Here is a 19799-nt window from a genome sequence, read left to right on the forward strand (position 1 = left end):
GAACTGACAAGGTCCTTGCCAAGGATCCCCTTCTTAGGTGCTCTCATGCTTCCAGTCTCTTTCCAGTCTGCTATGGAGCCTTATGGAATTCAAGGTAGTCGCCAAATGACTATCCTACCATCATTTGCCACGTAACATAATTTAGTCAGGAGACTAACTATCCCATCATATTTACAAGCTCCATACACACTCAAAGGCAGGGGATTATACATGGTGTGGACATAAGGGGGGTCATCTTAGAATTCTGCCTACCACATGGGGTCAATGTTGTATGGAATAGGGGATTTGGGGGTAACAGATGACACTCCTAATTTAGTAACAATGATCCCTTTTCACCACATGAATGCGAAAGACCTTAATACATAGACCTCCATGGATATCAAGGGATATCTCTTTGGATACCCTTCCTACTCTATTTCTTGTGTCTTATTTTCAGAAACTCTCTTGCAGCCCTTTCCTTTTTATTCTTTTAATCCTTCCCTTGTCCTAGCAGTACCAGCCCATGAGTTTCTATATAGACAGAGTGTACAATTACAATACGGTTGGAGAGGTGTGTTTGTGGTGTATAGGAGAGTAGGCTTGAAACCTCATTATGAAAGTTGTTTTTTCTGTAAAGATTGAGAAGACATTATATACATATATCAAAAGGGGGCCAGCTGATAAATATTCCCAAGAAGTCAGGAAATTGACGCGATCATGTTTGTATTTAAGAATGATTTCTTTGGGGCTAGTGAAGAAGGGACAGGAGTGGGAGTGTGTGTGCAAGAAGGGAGGTAGTATTACTGGGTAAAGGGAGATGATCATAAACTATTGCAATTGACCAGGGGTTGGCAAACATTTTCTATAAAAAGCCAGATAGTAAATTTTTCAGGTTTTTTTGGTCTAGACATTGTCTTCGTCACAATGATTCAACTCTTCTGTTGTAGTGTGAAAGCATCCGTAAATCACATGTGAACAAATTTGTGTGGCTCTGTTTTGGTACAACCGTATTTATGAAATCAGGCAGTGAGCTGGATTTGGACCACTGGTTGTGTTTTGCGGACCCATTTTGTAGACCATTACTGCGCTAAGGTAAAGACAGTGGGTTGGTTAGGAGATAGAATTGACTGGCTTAGTTCTACATGATTGGAGCACCTGTTTTGGACTGTATGCTCTTCTAGATACAAGGAGATACGCGGTGAACAAAACAGACAAAAATCCCTTCTTGAAGAGTTTTCATTCTAGGAAAAATTTAAATACAAATGTTCTATGACATAGATTACCTATTAGTAAAGAAAGGAAAATAAATTAAGTTGGGGGAGGAGGGACTCTAGAAAATGCCTACTTCAATGCACAGAAATCCCTTGGGGCTGGTCCAGGATGGTGTAAAAAACATGGTATTAATTAGAGAAAGTTTCCTCAGTTACACACTGACTCATTTTTTAAACTATAAACATATGTTACAGTGTGTTTGCTGCTCAATGTAGTATGTATAAAATAATCATACATAAGAAAATATTGCTGTGGGAATGGTCTGGAGCCTAAGTCAGAGAATTAATTTTGCACAAGGATGAATAATGTGGCCATACAGTGAATTGTACAAGAACCATGTGGCGATGAACAATGAAACACATGCTCCTATCTGTTGATACTAAGCATGCAGCCATTCCTGGGGGTCAAGTGGCAATTTTCACAGAAAGGCTGGATCATTTCTTATGCTTTTATGGAAAAATGTTGAAGAGGGTTAGTGGTTTATTAGGAACATTGGATTCTCTCTTTCTTGTTGACCTTTGCTGGCCCTTTGTGTTGTCCAGCTGCCTATTCGGGAGGCCAGGTGAGAGGCTCCTCACAGCAAATAAGGCGAGGAGAGTTTGTTGCAGCCATGGTATGTGTCGAGTGTGAGTATGACGAGGAATAATGATGTGAAACAGTGAGAAGCTATGACATGGATGACAGGAGAGTCAATAGGGGTTGGTTTTGTCATCTGCTTTCATACTCTGAGCCACGTGTAGAAAATTAGCCCAGGCTTAATAACCATTCCTTCTGTGAGCTCACTATTAGTTATGTGTGAAACATCCACCCAGTGACTGCAGTCAGCATCTGCTCTGCTGAAAAATGCTCTTCACAGTGTCAGTGTCAGAGAGTACAAGGATGTTTCTCATTTCTGGTTGTGGAGGGGCTCTTTTTCCTGTGTCTCCTGGGTGAATCTTCAAATCAATGCATTTTACGTAAGATACATGATCAACCTCAGGAGACTTTACATATTTTATCATTATTTCATTATTAATGTAGAGTGCGGGAAGAATTAATACAAATCTGTCAAAGCTCTCCATGGCAGGGTTGTATGTCACTGGGAGAACTGGCCTTCCGGGAAGGCCAAATAGGTCACAACCTATGTGCTAATATTTTCAGAGTGTAGAGAAGTCCAAAATCATGGCACATAGGCTCCAATATTTTCAATAGATGCTCCCAGCCTGGCACTCAAAATTGGAATTAGGTATGAGAAAGCCATGCCTTGCCAATAGCCCAGGAAGGAGGGCCTGTGGAGGCCGTGGGAAAGGCAAGAGGGAAGAGCTGGGAGCCCAGAACTAAGGAGGTGACAGCTGCTTCTCTAGTTGTTACATCTGTCTCCCTCTGTCCTAACAGAACTCCAGTCTATTGAGGTATCCACACTTGTATGACCAGTGTATGAGAGCTGACCTCATCCCACCTCTAGTCATGGATTCTGATCCATCTGCAGGCTTCCTAAAGTCCCCCAATTGTAAGGCTCACCACAGAACCTTGTCACATGTATGGATGATCAAGCTCTTCCATTTAAATTCTAAATCTGTAGGTCAGAGTTGGGGTCTCAAATCTGTATTTTTACTGAATACTGCAAGTCTCTCCTACCATTAGAGAAGTTTATGAAGTCATAAACACTGATTTAGGCTTGTTTGTGGAAAACTTGGGGGCTTATAATTGGTCCATTGTGGGCTGGCGACTTATTGGTCCAAGCTAACTGATGGGGAGTTCCTTCATTTCAACATTTTTGAGAGAGGATTTTTTCTCCTACTGTTTTTTCTGAATAAGGAGACATCTAGCCCCAGTTGTTGGTGGCAGTCATCTCACAAAAGCAAGGGTAATTAGCCTTAGGATGAAGTCAGTATGTATTTGTGTGAGCAGAAAAAGAAAATGAACCAGAGATCGTAATAACAAAATGAGCCATCAGTTAACTAATCCTGAAGGCTGCCCTGCCTCTGGATCTTTTGTTATGTGACAGTCAATATCCTTGTTTGTTAGGTAGGTTGTATTTTTTGTTGCTTGCAGGTAAAAGCTTTGTAATTGATACACCAACCTGTGATTTTATTTTTCCAAGATACACGCTCTTGCCATCAGAAAAAGGAGAATTTGGAGTAATGTTTCTCAGTTTGCTGCTATTATCAAGTAAAATTATAATGAACTATTAGTCCATATCATTTCTCACTGATAATAAATTTAGTGTCTAGGAAAGAATGATCAATATTTTACAATTACATATTGAAAACCATTTCAGGATTAATTTCTAAAACCCTTGTGTCTTTGGTATTAGTGACTATGAAAAATAACTTATTGGTTAATAAATACATAGAAGTGTGCATATTTGAAAATAAATTCAGGAAACAAAACTGGTTAAATAACAAAGTAATAAACATTTCTAGTCTGTAGTTTTAAGGATGAGATTTAATTTTCCCATGAAATAGTGAACTGAAAAGTTTTATACAAATATTCACAAGTATATGGGACACTCATTTTAGCTGTGAGATACACTCCTAGGGCGCAGCCTCTGTTGGCTCTGAATAAGGTAAATGTCACCTTTCCTTAAAACATCTATTTGCATTTGGTGTTTGCATACTATTAGTGGGCATAGTATATTTGTACTGTCCTTCCCCTCAAAAGGCCTTTGCATCCAGTAAGTTACACGTAAGACTGATAACGTCTCCTTGGGGCCAAAAAAGGACTGGAAATCTGACCTCAACTTGCCTAAGTTTTACATATAAATATACATCATCTGTGTGTTATGTAGATTGCAAGGACAGTGGAACTTCTACATAGGAGTAAGGAGTCTGAACCTGTGTGTGCAGATTGAGAGACAAAGCTTAAGGATCGGAAGGGAACCGTGCTTCATGATTCCACAGAAAGCCGTGACCGGGATCCCCCTTAGTCGATCTGACTACACGGTGGGCGCCCTGGGAGAGACGGCATGTGTGCGCGCATCCTCACGTGCTTTTGTTTGTGTATGGAACTGTGCAGCTTGGCTGACGGACCCTCCTTGACTGACCACAGCACAGGGGAAGGGAGCGTTCTCCCTGACTGAAAGGGCCTGCAGGGCTATCCCCAGCAGTTAGCTGTGCCGATCAGGTTCCCCTGCAGTTATTACTGAGCGATTGTTTTGGAGCCCAGCCTGGAGGGGTACCTAAGTTCCTGCTCTCCCAATGAGCACTGAGGGTGGCTAGGAATGATTTACAGGCATGTATTCTCAGAAATAGTCGAAAATGGAAATCTTAAGAAAATACTGGAATTTCGATCAGTCAAGCAAGGGATAGGGGAAACAAGATTTCGAAGGACTAATACAAATATGATCTTACTGGTATTAAACTGACGAAACCTGGGGCATACTAAATATGATTACAGTACAGGGTGCTGGTATGTGATATTAACTGCCCTGCATAGACCTTTAACACTTCAACTTTCCTACAACTCAGACCTTATGAGTTGCCCCAGGGGAGCTAACGGAACACTAGACACAGACCAGCATACAAAGATCCAAATTCTCCAGCATTCTGAGCTCTTTGTAACATTTCGGGTGTCAGGAAGCCAAGATTGACAGGTGATATAAACTAGAACTAGTACTTCTCTCTCTGATCCCTGAACTAGGGATGGGGGAAATTGCTGGAAGGAAAATGGCATTCTAACATACCATCTTCTGCATCCCCATACATAGTGTTGGAATAGAGGTGAACACAAAAGAATTTCCCATGTAATTTGGGAGGTTTCTGTGCGGTTTTGACATCCTTGATGGTGGCTTTTGTGCACACAAAAAATTATCCAGAGACTTCTTTTTTTAAATGATTACTTGTTCATTGATAATCTCATATTAAATCATAGCTCTTATACTTTGAAGTCCAAATTTAAAATCTTGTAATTTTATTTATTTATATGTTTCTTAATTAAGGTAGCAAGTTTTAACATCGCTTTTAAGGGAGATTTTAACAATTTGGTTAATTAAATTCTTATAAGAACTTTAAAATGCATTTACAAATTTAATGTATTCAAATTTCTCTTTAAGTACTTTGTCTAACAAGCAAACCTTCCCAAGTACCAGAGCATATCTTGCACATCTAATGAACGAAACATATACATATCTTAGTAATTATAACAAATAAAAAATCTCTTAAATATTCCAGCACTGTTTTCACACTTGGTCAAACACTCTTACACTTTCAACCTAAAACTGTAGGTCTAAATCAATGACTCAATTATACATTTAAATTGGAAACATAAGGCTGATTTTAGGTGCTCTCATATTGTAAATTCTCTTAAAGATTAAAAGCAATTAAAACAGTGAATGCACGGTGACTACCCCCAAATCTAACGCAAAATATTAATATTATGAGTTTTATTTTTACTTCCACTTCTATTTTTTAGTTCTCAAATGTGGTCCCAGTAACCAGAGGCATTGCCACCACCTAGGAACATGTCAGAAATCCAGATTCTCAGCCCCCACCCCAGACATCCTGAATCTGAAACTCAGTCTTGAGGCCCAGCGGTTTGTGTTTTAATAAGCCCTCCAGGTGCTTCTGATGCATGCTAACGCCTGACAACTGCTGCTGTTGAATTCGAAAGCTCTTCAAGGGTAAGGTATGCACCATAAACATAATTAAACTAACCCAAATACTTGGGGTTACCATCTTAGGTAAATTTGGAGGTAAATTCTTAGCTGGTGGCGGTTGCATGGTAATGAGAGATTTTTTTGTTTTTGTTTTTGTTTTTTTTTGGCTAGACAGGAAATTTGGGGTATTAGGTATCTTGGGTGATTTTTCTGACGATGGGTTACACGTAGGGACCTCGTGTAGCATAGGCCATGACCCTCAAACAGAATTATTGCATAGCCCCCATCTGCTGGACTCAAATCATGCATTAATTAAGTATCAAATCTGAGTTAAGTTGAAAGCTTCCATAAAAGCAGCTGTGCCATTTGATTAGATTCAAATAATCTTTTTCTTGCTTGGTCCTCATGTTTAAATGATATCCACTTTGATTCTTAAGTGATATCCACTTTAATTCTGACTCCAAAGTTTTTATGTCTCTCTGGACTCAGCATTAAAATCATGCTAGTAACAGAAAGTTTCAAGAGGAAGGGGATAGCTTGTGTGTTGCTTTCAAGTGAAACTTTGAAAAGTACGGCTCTACGGAGTTACACCAAACCAAAAGAATGGAAGGGGAAATGGAGCTGGTGCCATGTTATCCAGTCATTATTTACAGTAAAACATAGTGTGACTGGTACCCCTCGGAGTTGTGCAACAAAGCAGCCCCATGTCTAAGTAGGAGCGGGCAGGAGAAACCAAATTTCCCCTGCCTTGTACTGATCCTACAGTGGGTGTTAGGATTAGCTAAGAGCGTACCCATAAGCCTGCCAGAAAAAGGGTCACCGTGACAGGTGACCATGTTACAGAGGTGGAGGGCTAGACCATGCAGTGTGTGTTAGGAAGAGAATGTGGCTCATGTCAGAAGGAATTCCAAGCCAAGGAACTGATGTCTGGTTGCCATCATTGGGAGGGGCAGTGTGGCGTGCACTGAATAACAGCTGTGCAGAAAAGCGGAAAAGATGAGCTGTATCTGGAGTAAATGACCAGCATATGCTGGTCCAAGTCAGGATAATACCAAGGAGCAAAAAATATAATGAGAGAAAATAAGCAAAAACCATGAAGAAGCATAGAAGGAAGAAAGGCAGGAAGGAAAAAGAAAACAGTAAGAGTAGTTAGGCCTGTAACCATTCACCCTGAGTAGAGGCTTCTGTATTGGACACTCAAAGGGTCCTCGTTCTGGCTTGTTCCTACCACATACCCTACAGGGAATCCATCTGATTGTGCGACGCTTTCCCCATTTATCCGCAAATCCCAGAGCCTACAGTTGACCCTCTTATGCTAGGGACAGGCCTTTTGTAAAAATGCTGTAGACAAATGCTGAGGGAAAATACTAATTAGTCAAACCAATTAGCTTATTTGACTGATTTACAAATATTAAGCAACAACCACAGATCTTAAAATGTTTGGAAAAAATTAACATTCTGAAAGAGGGAAAACATAATAAACAAGCCAAATAACTATAATAGAAGCAAAGATAACACAAAAAATAAAAGACAGTTTTCAAAAATTAGTAAATTGGGAGTGTAACTAAAATTAATGTGCAGCCTGAAAGTTAAGAGTTATGTTTTATTTGGCAGGAGGACTCGAGCCGGGATGACAGTCCCTCAGATGGCTCTGAGGGACTGCTCAGAAGAGGTAGGGGAGGAGCTAGGATATATATGAGCTTTACAACAAAGACCAGGTAGTTAGAACAAGAAAAGATTACTTGTTATCTAAAGAAAACCAGGCATCTCAAGTTAAAGAATTTAGTGCTTTTCTATGTATGGGAGGAAGCAAACATTTGGGCTCATTGAATTCATTCCTTTGACAAGAATCTAGCTGTCTAGGGCCATTATTTTGTCCTTTATTATTCTGAGTCCGCTCAGAGTGCACCATTGTGAGTGGCTGCAGAGGCTGGGCTGCAGACTTGTCTTCACTGGGGGGTGGTGGCAGCCGCTGATGACTTGGTTTCAGCATTCTTTGTTTACTGATATGGTTGCAGTATTTTCATTCACAAGAGAAATTCAGGAAGGTACTGCATTCATAAAGAACCAACTGCCATGAAAAACAGGTCATCAGAGAGCCAGAAAGAGTATTAAAGAACCCCAGATAATTGCTGAAATAAAGTACAAGAAAGGCTGAATGATGGACTGGACAGAGCTGAAGACTACTGGTGATCAGAAAGAAGAAGTTAAGGAAATCTCCCAGAGTACAGGGGAAAAAAGTATGGGAAAATGGTTAAGAACAAAAATTGGAAAAGCAAATAAATAATAGAAAAACGTTTCCTTGAACTGTAAACACACACACACACACACACACATCTTCAGATGTGGGTCATATAATGTGCCAAGCACTTATAAAGGAAAATGTTCCAAACCTGAATACAACTTGGTAAAAACTGTGAACTTCAAGGGGAAAGAAGAACAAATTCCTAAAAGTTTTTGTAGTGAAGCAATAGATTATTTACAAAAATGAGAATCAGCGTGGTTTTAGTCTCATAAACAACTTGGGATACTAGGAGACAACGTAGGGCAAAATCTAAGTTCTGAATGGAAATGCATTTGAAACTAGAACTTGATATTCATATAAATAGTACCCAAAAGTGAGGGTACAACAGAGACCTTTTCAAACATGCATCACGTTTTAGGAAAAATTTTGCAAGACCAAGTCAATCGATTGATCAATCAATCAAACTCATTAGAGAAAAAGGGAAAGAGGAAGACAAAAAGCGGTGATGATGAAACAAAACCTGCAAAACTTGTAGTTTAAATTCAATACCTAGATTAAAATTTGGTGGGGGTGGTAATTCTCTTGTTAAAAAAGGATTTCTAAAAATATACAGACAGTGTAAAACCACTGACAATATGTTTGACCCTTGAACAGTGAATTTTTTCCAGTAAATATACTGTCAGCCCTCCATATCCTTGGATTCTGCATGTGTGGACACAGAGGGCTGACTATGGGACTTAAGCATCTGCCCATTTTGGTTTCTGCAGCAGGTCCTGGAACTAATTCCCTTCAGATACTGAGGGACAACTGTAATCTCAATTAAAATTCCAGATCGTTTGAATAAAACATAGGTGGGAGATGGAGAGAAAAATATGGTAAAAATCATGTATTGATTACATAGTTTAACACTAAGATATTTTAAATTCTAGAGAGTGATTGAAAAATATTTAAATATATATATATATTTTTTAAATGGAAAGGTAATACATTCAAAGATTAATATGGTAATTTCATTCATTCATTTAATAAATACTTATTGAATACCAAGCTCTGGCTCAGTAGTACAGCAGTTACAACAAGGATATGTGGCCTTTCCTACAGGAGCCTAGGATACATTTCAGTGAATTACAGATTTGACATGGGAAGCTCAGGGTACTATAGGAGCACACAGAAGTGGTACCTGACCCAGACTTGGTGAGGGGTTGGAGGGGCAACTTTTTCCTTTAGGAAATGAAGGTTACTATGAGATCAGAAAAAGTTATCCAGGGAAAGAAAGAACTGTATCTGCTGAGGGTGTGACAGTGAGAGAGCTCTTGGTGCTTTTAAAGAATTGGTACCTTTTCAGGTTGGCTGGAATGTAGAGTTGAGTGGGATGAAGATGTATGAGAGGAAGCTGGAGAGGCAAGTGGGCTGGATCATGCCAGTCTTTCAGTAGCAGTCATTGAAATATTCTTAAGCAGAGAAGACAGTGGCATGATGAATTTGCATATCAGTGGGTTAACTCACCTTTTGGTTAAATGTGGTGGAAATGTATTCTTTACCTCTCCAAAACCATAAAATTTTGCTGAAAAGAATTTATTCCATGTACCTTGGGTTTATAATTTTTGGTGCAAATCTTGGCTTTGTCACTTACTAGCTGTGTGATCTGAAATATGTTACTTAACTTCTTTGAGTCTCAGTCTTTGTCTTATAAAAGGAAATAGTGATGTCTCCCCTGCAGGGCTTCTGTGAAATCATGACCTGCAAATGAGAATTTAATGTGAAAGCATTAAGCACAGTGCTGGCTGGAGGCGGGATCTTTTGTTCCAAGTTGCATAAGCCCAGCTTAAACAAGGTTAAGTCAAAGGGAGGGAATTGTGAGAGCACCTTGGCGAGTCTCCCAGAAGCCAAGGGTGAGAATGAAGCTTGGCTTCAGGAGCTACCAGAATCAGGGCTTTGAAAACTAAAGATCCTGGCACCTCTCATCTACAAATTGGCTTTCTTCTCATCTCTGGAGTCTGAGATCTTATAGTACTCACCAAAAGCTTGCAGCTGACATTTCTTCTGTTCAAGGTAACAGACCACCTTCCCTGTTTCCAACTTTCTTGGACAAGACTCTGCTCATCTTTGGTCTAGTGTTTGTTCTGTACCCAATTGGCCGTGGCAGTGGGTGAGATCATGTACTAATGCGGGGATGGGAATGGGGCTATCTCCCAGGAGAAGAGCAATTCTTTAAAAGAAGCTATATAACAGTCAGACCCTCTCAAATTAGGATAATTCAAGAAAGGTTTCTAAAAAAAGTGTTTACAGTTGACCCTTGAATAAGAGGAATCTGAACTGGGCAGGTCCACCTATATGCAGGAGGAACCACGAATACAAATACAGAAGACTGACTATACACTTACTAGCCCCCACGTTGTTCAAGGGTCAACTGTAAATGTGGACAAAGCTGGGCTAGCCCCATCTGTAGACAGTTAAGGAGCAGAGGAGGGAAAGTTTACCAGAGCCCAGAAGGAGAGTTACATAGCTCAGGCTGCCTTGAAGGAAGTGACCTGTTTGAGGATATGGCCAGTTCAAGGCAATCTCATGGAGAGGGGAACTGAGAAACACACACTTTGACCCCTTACCTTCCATCTCATATCCTATCTGAGCTGTCCATTGGCCAAAACCACACAGAAGCCCAAGGGCCCAGGAATCTATTGATGCCATTCCTGCAGGTCAGTCTCCTGGGGCAGACAGCAGAGTGGAGAAGACATATCTGCCTCAGGGCGTTGTGGGGTAGTTAAATGTCCTCTCCATTGATGTACAGAATACACTTATTACATTTTAATTGCTGTCTTCCAAAGCAAAATCCATATTCTATTTAGTAGATGTGGATATATATAAAATATGTACATTTATGTTCTATTTGGACATTGATTTCATCTGTTGACTGCTAGACAATAAACTGCATTTTTTAGAGATAAGTTGTACAAATTTCAGTTATAAAACTGTAATGGTTGGCCTTTATTGACTCCATCTGAAGTAGAACCTCATTTGTTGCAATCCCTAATACTCAAAATATCAATGGATAGAATTTAGTTGCAAAATTTGGTGAGCAGCTTTAGTCTTTAAAGACAAGTGCATTGTAGGAAAATGTCGTTTTCTGAGCAATTTCATTTGTCTTGGCTAACACAGCTTGTATATGAGTGAATGCTGAGTGTTTTATTCAGAGTTTCAATATAGTCATTTTTGAGACTTCTAATATCTCATAATAGCATCTGAATACTGCTTTCAATTGATTTTGATTGTTTAAAAGTATAAACTTCATTATATATTTTGGACAAATCTATACATTCTGTGACTGTTCTAAAAATAATGAATTCTTAAAGAGTGGGAGAAAAAAAAGCCAGAAATTTTTAAAATGATTTCTCTCTTGGAATAAGCTGTATGAGAAGTCTAAAGCAACCTTTTCCTTTTTTATTTTAAAAACGATACAAAAAATGAAAAAAGCACCCTTTTTAATTAGAGTTGATAAATGGTGGCATCTGAGTTAGGAATGCTAACAGGGTAGAAAGATTTTTTTTAAGAATTGATCTTCATAGCTGCCACAAAAATGAAAGGTGAAGTCATGACAAGAACCACTAAAAGAAACATGTGCAAGTAATTCAAAAAGAGAAATCTCATCATTATAAGGCCCTGGGTCTGGATTTGTATATAAACAAATGAATTAGACATGTGATGATACTAGAATGAGACTTGAAGATTAAATAGCGAGAGATTCAAATTTAACAATCTGTCTATCCACAAGCTTTTACAGCTTAAAAAATATTCTTTCTTCTTTCCCACTTCACCCCGGGGGGTCCTTCCTAACTCTAAAAATACATTTCTACCTTCAAGCTTTGAATCCACCTTTGTAAACAATGAAAGGTTATAATATGACATTTTCCTCAGACCAACTGTTGATGTTTACAAATCAGAAGTATATTTTTTAAATGTTTTAGGCCAGCCATGTTCAGAACCCTGCTCAGGAGAGGGCAATGCTAGTCCTTGGAATGAGGAGGAAGTCTTAAATACTTAGTCAGTTATAATTGCATACTGCCCCAGGTAGGAGGAATTCCAGACTTTTTTGAAAAGCACTGATGTAGTATTATTTATGGTCTTAGTTTCTTAATATGTAAATTTGGCCTTTCTATAAAATTGACTATTTAACTAAGAAATTTTTTAAAAAGTTTAAAAAACCAGAAGACATTGGAAAGGATGTGGGCTTTTTAATATCTTGCAGATGTTAGAAAAGTCACAAATAGTCTTGGCTCATTCAGATGGACCATCCAAGGCCAGTGCCAGAAGTGTGTGATTCCATCATTAAAAGGATACCCATTAGTTGAGCTACACTATCTCACTGTATTTGGGAGGCTGACTAGTTCACAGCCTTCAATAAACCATCATCCAAGTCTGAACCAGAATTACCAAGGAGAGCAGTGGGCTGATGCAGTTTACGCAACTCACTCCTTGTACCACAGGCAAAACACTTTAATGAAAGTGGTCCTTAGATCTGGTTTCTTTCAAATGAAACCTTTGATTCTGGTTACTTACAGACTATTGTGTTAAACTTTAATCAGTTCCACTTAGGTCTGTATAAAAATAGGGGTACATGATCAGTTTTAACATACAAATAAAATACAGTGCATTTATAATGTTAAAACTATGAGTTTTTATATTGTTGGACAACATATGATGTAAGAAAATGTTCAGAGTATGAAACTGAATTACAAACTTGAGAAGCAAAATAATACTGAGTCAAATCCTGGCTTTGCTAAAATATAGTTTAAAACTTACTGTAGACTAAGTTTATAAAAATAGAAACTGTTTCTGTGGTGAGAATAGGAAAAACTTTCTTCTTTGTGTTTATCTGTGTATTGTAGTTTATTTAGCAATGAATTAATAGAAATTATTTTTTAAAATCAGAAAAAAATTAAACAAGTGTTGTTTACAAAATAAAACAAAAAAGAAGTTCTGCAGTAACAATACACACAGCCATTTAAGAATGTTTAATCATTCTAGGTAATCGTTGAAAGAGCATTTGCTATAAATAAATGAGCTTACTAACAATTCTACTGGAATAAGGGCCTGTATTAGAAAAAGTGTATGGATGTTGCTTATAAATAGACAGCAGTACAAAAGCAGCCCCCTAGTTTTGTGGCTTGTGATTCATAACCAATCATTTTCTTATTCAACATTAATACGTACTCCTAAAATTACTATTGTATTAAGAATAAGAAAATGTATTTTTGTACTCCTTGAAAAATCCAAAGTCCAAAGCCATGTGACTGCTTCTGTTTTATGAGAGCAGTCCATAGTGTCTCAGTCTGCTGCAGACATCCTGGAACATAGCCAACATAAGAATATTAGCTAAGAATAAGTACTAAGCAAAATAATTTAATTATCACTTGTTAGCTTCTTCTATCAAAATTACTTGAATCTTTATTCCAAGATCATAAAGACATCATTAAAGCTGGTAAATAATTGCTTACATATTTTCCTATAGTATACTTAGAATTTGCCTTGTTCATTTGCATGTTTTTTGGTTGTTATTTTGGCTTTTTGTTTGTTTTGGGTTTTGTGTGTGTTTGTGTGTATGTGTGTGCTTTTTGTTTTGTGTTATATGTTAACTTCAACTTTTATCTGTCAAAATCATGGCAAATGTTTTCCTATACTGCTGATTGCCACATAATTCTGTTTATCGTACTTTTAAAAAATATAAAGAAGTTAGTACTTTTATAGAGTCATATCCATTGGCTATATCTACAAGTTTCTTTGTGATCTTTACTGATTTTATTAGTTGACTCAAAAAAAACTTACTATACACTATATGCCAGGTACTCCTTTATGTGCTATGGATGTAGCAGAATCCAAAAAGACAAAAATCACTGTCTTCATGGAGCTTACACTCTTGTGGGGAGATACAGACAATAAACAAGTAAGGCAGATCCAAATTTTCAGCACCTGAAGCTTAACTAATTTGAGGGGCAATCTTTAAGAGAAAGGATATAAAACAAGGTACAGGGCCTTGGAAAGAACTCATGAAGTAAAGGGCTTCTGAGTATATCACAATAGAATGAGTCCTGTGGAGATAAAAAAACAAAACAAAACAAAACAAAACTGGGGAGAAGGCTCAGAAGTGCTGGGGCAGATGGAGAGGTCACAGCTTCCCATCCCTTGAGTGGTCACAGAAGACCTCGCTGAGAAGACAACCAAATTTAAACAAAGACCCAGGGGAAGGAAGGGAGCATGCCAAGGGGATATCTGGGGAAGAGCACGTCAGGAAAAGAAGAGGGAAAGCACAGAATTCCTACAGGGAGAGTGTGCCTGTTGTGTTCAAGGAAGAAGGGAAGTTGGTGGAGCAGAAACAGAGGGAGCCAAGGAGAAAGTAATAGGAGTCACAGAAGTAACAAAAGAGGAGACATGGGAGACGGTGAGAGGGTGATGTAGGGCCTTGCAGCCTTCATAAATTTTCTTGGCTTTTTTCTCTGAGAGTGAGGAGAAGTCACTAGAGGCTAAATGATCTAACTAATGCTTTTACTCACGTTGTTGAGTTAAGAATAAACCATAGGGAGAAAGGAGGCAAACAGGGAGATGGATACAGAGGATATTACAGTAATCCAGGCAGGAGATCACGGTGGCTTGGATTAGTCTACTGGTGGAGGTGATGATATATCATTTATTTATGAATATGTCTTGAGTGTAGAACTAATATGGTTTTCTGGTATATTGGATATAAGTTGTAGAAAAAGACAGATGTCAAAGGAGGGACTACAGGTTTTGTCCTGAATAAGCCAATATAGAGTTTTAACTTAATGAGATGAGAAGCTCTTTCAGAGAATACACTTTTGGATACAAGACAAATGAGAAATTCCATTTGAGGTATATTGAATTTGAGATGCCCACTGGAAATACTAGTGGAGACTGTCAGATATACAGTTGGAGTTTAGCAGAGAAGTCCAGACTGGGTAGGTACATTTGAATATCATCAGAGTGTATCTGAAGTTTGTAAACCATGGTGTCATATATGAACTGTATGAACCACTGTATCACTTAACCTAAGAAATAAGAATAGATTCATAAGGAAAAATGATCTTAGAATTGAGCCCTTGGAGCATGTCAATGCTTAGGTTAGTCAGATGCAGGAGAACCAGCAAGGAAAAATGTTGTAGGCAGAATAATGGCCTCCCAAAGATACCCATGTCCTAATCCCCCCAAACCTGAGAATGTGTTACCTTCCCTGACAGAAGGGATTTTGTAGATACAAGAATCTTGAGATGGGGAAATGGGGAGATATTTCCTGGATTGTCCAGATGGGCCCCAAATAATCACAAGAGTTCTTAAAAGAGGGAAGCAGGAAGGTTAGAATCAGAAAAAGAGATGTGGTGGCAGAAAGCAGAGGTCAGAGTGTTATGATTGTCATGAGGGGCCACAGGCCAAGGGATGAAGAACATCCCTAGAATCTGGAAAAGACAAGGAAACCAGGTTTCCCCCTGGAGCCTCCAGAAGGCGTGACACCCTGATATCAGGTCAGTGGAATCCATTTCGGACTTTTTGACCTCCAGAACTGTAGGGCAGCAAATTTGTATTGCTTTAGATCACTAAGTTTGTAGTAGTTTGTTACAGCAATGATTGGAAACAGATACTGTCTGAGAAGAGCAGTTAGTGAAATAAGCAGAGAAATGGGAGAATGTCTTGTCCTGGGGACCAAGTGAGGAAAGTGATCAAATGTATTTAATGCTGCTCGTAGGTCAGGTAAGATAAGCCCTGAGAAATGACCATTATATTTAGCAGCATGGAGGTCCTTAACAGTAGTAGATTTTGTAGAGATACTATGGAGAAAGCTAAGTTGGAACTGGCTTCAAGAGAGAATGGAGCGAAAGAATTGAAGACAATTGCTGTATAGTGGTGACTGCTGTGGGCTTACTGTTTTCTTCTCTTTTTGAATGAGAGGATCTATTGTCTTCATGCCAGTGGAACAAAACAAAACAACTATTGATAACATGCAACAACTTATATGGTTCTTAAGATCAGAATTACGTTGAGTGAAAGATGCCAATCTCAAAATTATACATACTCCGTGATTTCATTTATATACTATTCTTGAAATGGCAAAATAATAGAGATTAAATGAATGATTTTCAAGAATTGGGAAGAAGGGGATAGAAGGAGATGGGTATGGGTGGCAAGAGGAATCTTTGTAATGAGACTGTTCTGTGACAGTTACATAAATTCACACCTGTAACAAAACTGCATAGATATAAATACACACACACACACACACACACACACACACACACATGAGCATATGTAAGACTGGTGAAAACTGACTCAGGTTAGTAGTTTGTATCATTGTCAGTTTCCTGGTTGTGATACTGTGTTATAGTTATGTTAGATATTACTATTGGGGGAAACTGAGTCAAGGATGTGTATTACATATCAATCTACAATAATCACAAAATGAATTTAAAAAAAAAACCTTAAACAGTTAACAAAATTTAAGTTAAAAGAATGGTAGATGTAAATCCAAAGTAAATTGACTAAATTTGCAAGTTAAATGACAAGAATTCTTAGAGTAGATTAAGAAATAATCCATCTGCCTGTGTTTTATTTGTGAGACAACCTGCTTAAAACATAAAGACACAAAAATATGAATGTAAAGAAATGGAAAATTATGTTTGTGTTAAATACTAAACAAAGAAAGCTGATGTCACTATAATAACATCAAACAAAGTAGACTTTAAAGCCAAAAGCATTCTTAAGGAAAAAGAGATTGTAGCAAAATAATAAGAGAAATTCACAGTGTGTATTCAACGGTGTTACCCCAGTGTATGAAGCTAAAGTGGACAGATTTACAAAAACTAAAAATCAGATCTATAACATCATGGTATATTTCAACATACTTTTTTGTGGAATGTTCAGATTTATTTATAAAAACTATATACATATGTACACTCTATATATGCATAATTATGTATATATATTCATTGTATATTTACATTAAGTATATATAAGATGTGAAAAAATGTTACAAGGTTGACAAATACAGAAACCTGTACCCAAGAATTAAAATATAAATTTTTTTTCAAACATATATGAAACTATTAACAAATGACAACATATTTAGGCATAAAATAAAGCATACAGTTTATGTATGTGTTTACAATGCAACACAATTAGAAATTAGGAAAACAGTGAAAAAAAATCCCTATATATGTTTGGGAATTCTAAAATATATATAATTAACTCCTGGATTTTAATAACTCATAGAGCACTTCAAGAAGAAATGGAAATGAAAATTAGAAAATACTTAGACCTGGATAATGCAAACACTATAAATCAAAATGTGTGGAATTTAGCAGAAATTGCAATTAGAATGCAAAGCCTTAAAGCATATATTAGAAAAGAAAAAAGGCTAGAAATCAATCAACACAGCTTCCAATTTACACAGATAGAAAAACAATAATGAAGTCATCCAAAAAAAGTAAATGGAAGGGAAAAAGTAAGGATAAGAACAGAAATTCTTTAATAAAGAAAATAAAGCAGCAATAGAGAGGGCAACAGTATCCAGAGTTATTTTTTTTTTAGAGAAGTTAAACTAATACTAATAGGCAAATTCTAGCAGATTTAGCAAGAAAAAGAGAGAAGCTTTAATGAAAATTAGACCACAATTTTAAAAGAACAGTTTGTCAATAATTTTCAAAATATAAATTTCTTTGAAAAATATAGTCTACATAATAGATTCAGAAAGAAATATAAAATTTGGCTAATTCTGTTTAAAAAGTGAATTTAAATTAGTAGTAAACAATTTGACCTTTGGGAGAAACAGCAACAACAAAAACAACAATAAAACATAAACAAAAATCACCAAACAAACAAAAATAACGCAATTCCAAGTAGATATTTACAGGATAATTTCACCAAATAATCAGTGGTTAGATAGCCTATATTTTATTCACATGGTTCTAAAGAAGAAAAAAAAAAAGCTCCTCAATAATTTTATGTTTTGTTTTTTAATGGAGGGAGGAAATTAGGTTTGTTTGTTTGTTTGTTTGTTTGTTGTTTGTTTATTTAAGGAGGTGCCGGAGATTGAACCCTGGATCTCGTGCTTGCTAAGCAAGTGCTCTACTGCTTGAGCTACACCCTACCCCCAATAATTTTATGTTTTGATAAAGCAAATGCAACATTTACTGTAACTTGATACAACCTGACAAGGACAATTAATAAAAAAAAATTTCAGACCTTTAGCTTCTATAAACACAGATGCAAAAATCCTAATTATATATAATATTACCAAATATAACAAAGAAAAAGTTTGCATATGTAAATTACAACAAAGGAGAATTGTTTTCTGAAGAGTGTAGATATAACAATGTTAAACTATTTTTTAGCATAATTTATCACAATAATAGATTAAAGTTTCTAAAACAGATGATAGCTAATCCTTGCAGGAAAATCTTTAAACTCAGGGCCCGCTTATGAAATAAACTGTTTGAAAATAGAAACAGAAGAGACCTTAATTTACTATGTTTAAAAGTTAGCCACCAAATATTTCCTACATGAAATAAGAAACTTCATAATAAAATATTGAAAGTAACTTTAAAGTCAGGAACAAGACTTCAAGCCTTCTCTATTCATCATTGTACTGGAGTCTCTGCTAAATCAATGAGGTATACAAAGTAAATTCATAAGGATTAGAAAGAAATAAATGAATGTCATCATTTGTAGATGTTATGATTATGCTTATGAAGGTTCAAGAGAAACTTGAACAGAGAATGATTAGTATTTTAAAAACCAAAGAAATGAATGTACATAAACTGCAAACAATATTAAAATATAATTCGAAAGTATAGCAGGCACCACAATTTAAAAGAAGAATATATGAAACACTGTGACTGCTTAAACATTCAGGTTCCATAGGATCACTGAGAACTACACTTGAAAATCAAACTACTGGGTTTCAGTGAGTGTGGATAATGCATTTGGATTTGGTGCCTATTGATACATGCATTCAGGAAAGAGTAAATGTAGTGAGCAGGAAATTGCTAAAGGCATGATTCTCATAGAAATAAATGTTAAAATCTTGATTCGTGAAACCTGCTTCTCCATTCACTTACCTGCCACACCTAAAGAGAAACATTTATCTGAGATCACATATTAAGTCTGTGGGGAAATGATACAGAATACACATATGCCATTTACATGTAAGTTTTCAGTTATGCTACACATGTGAAAAGTGACATAGCTATACCTGAAAATAGGATAGTTTAGCCTGACAAATAGTGCCCTAAGCCTTGGTCTAAAAATTTATATTATTTAAAATGTTACAAAGCATGGTGAGTAACTATGATCAATACTTCTCCTATTACATTCTATTTGAGTTTAGTAATATGAGATTGGCTTCTTCTGAGTCATTCTACTTTACTATCTCATCTTCCCTTAGCATTAATTATTCTAATCAGTCATGGTGTTACAAAGAAAAAAAAAACCCTTAGCTCATCTCGATGCCCTAAATTTCCTTAGATTTCACCAGTTTTGTATAGTAGATAACATAAGGTCTAATTCTAAATTAGTTTATTTTTAATATTAATAGTGAGAGTGAAGATAAAATATGAATAATGACTTGTCCATTACATTATTCCATTAAAATTGAAAGCTCTATAAACACAGCCATCTCACATTAGCTCCATCTAGTCTATCTTCGTTGCCATTAATGAGCATTTGAGA

The sequence above is a fragment of the Camelus ferus genome, chromosome 5, assembly GCF_009834535.1.
Source record: "Camelus ferus isolate YT-003-E chromosome 5, BCGSAC_Cfer_1.0, whole genome shotgun sequence".
Classification (NCBI taxonomy): domain Eukaryota; kingdom Metazoa; phylum Chordata; class Mammalia; order Artiodactyla; family Camelidae; genus Camelus; species Camelus ferus.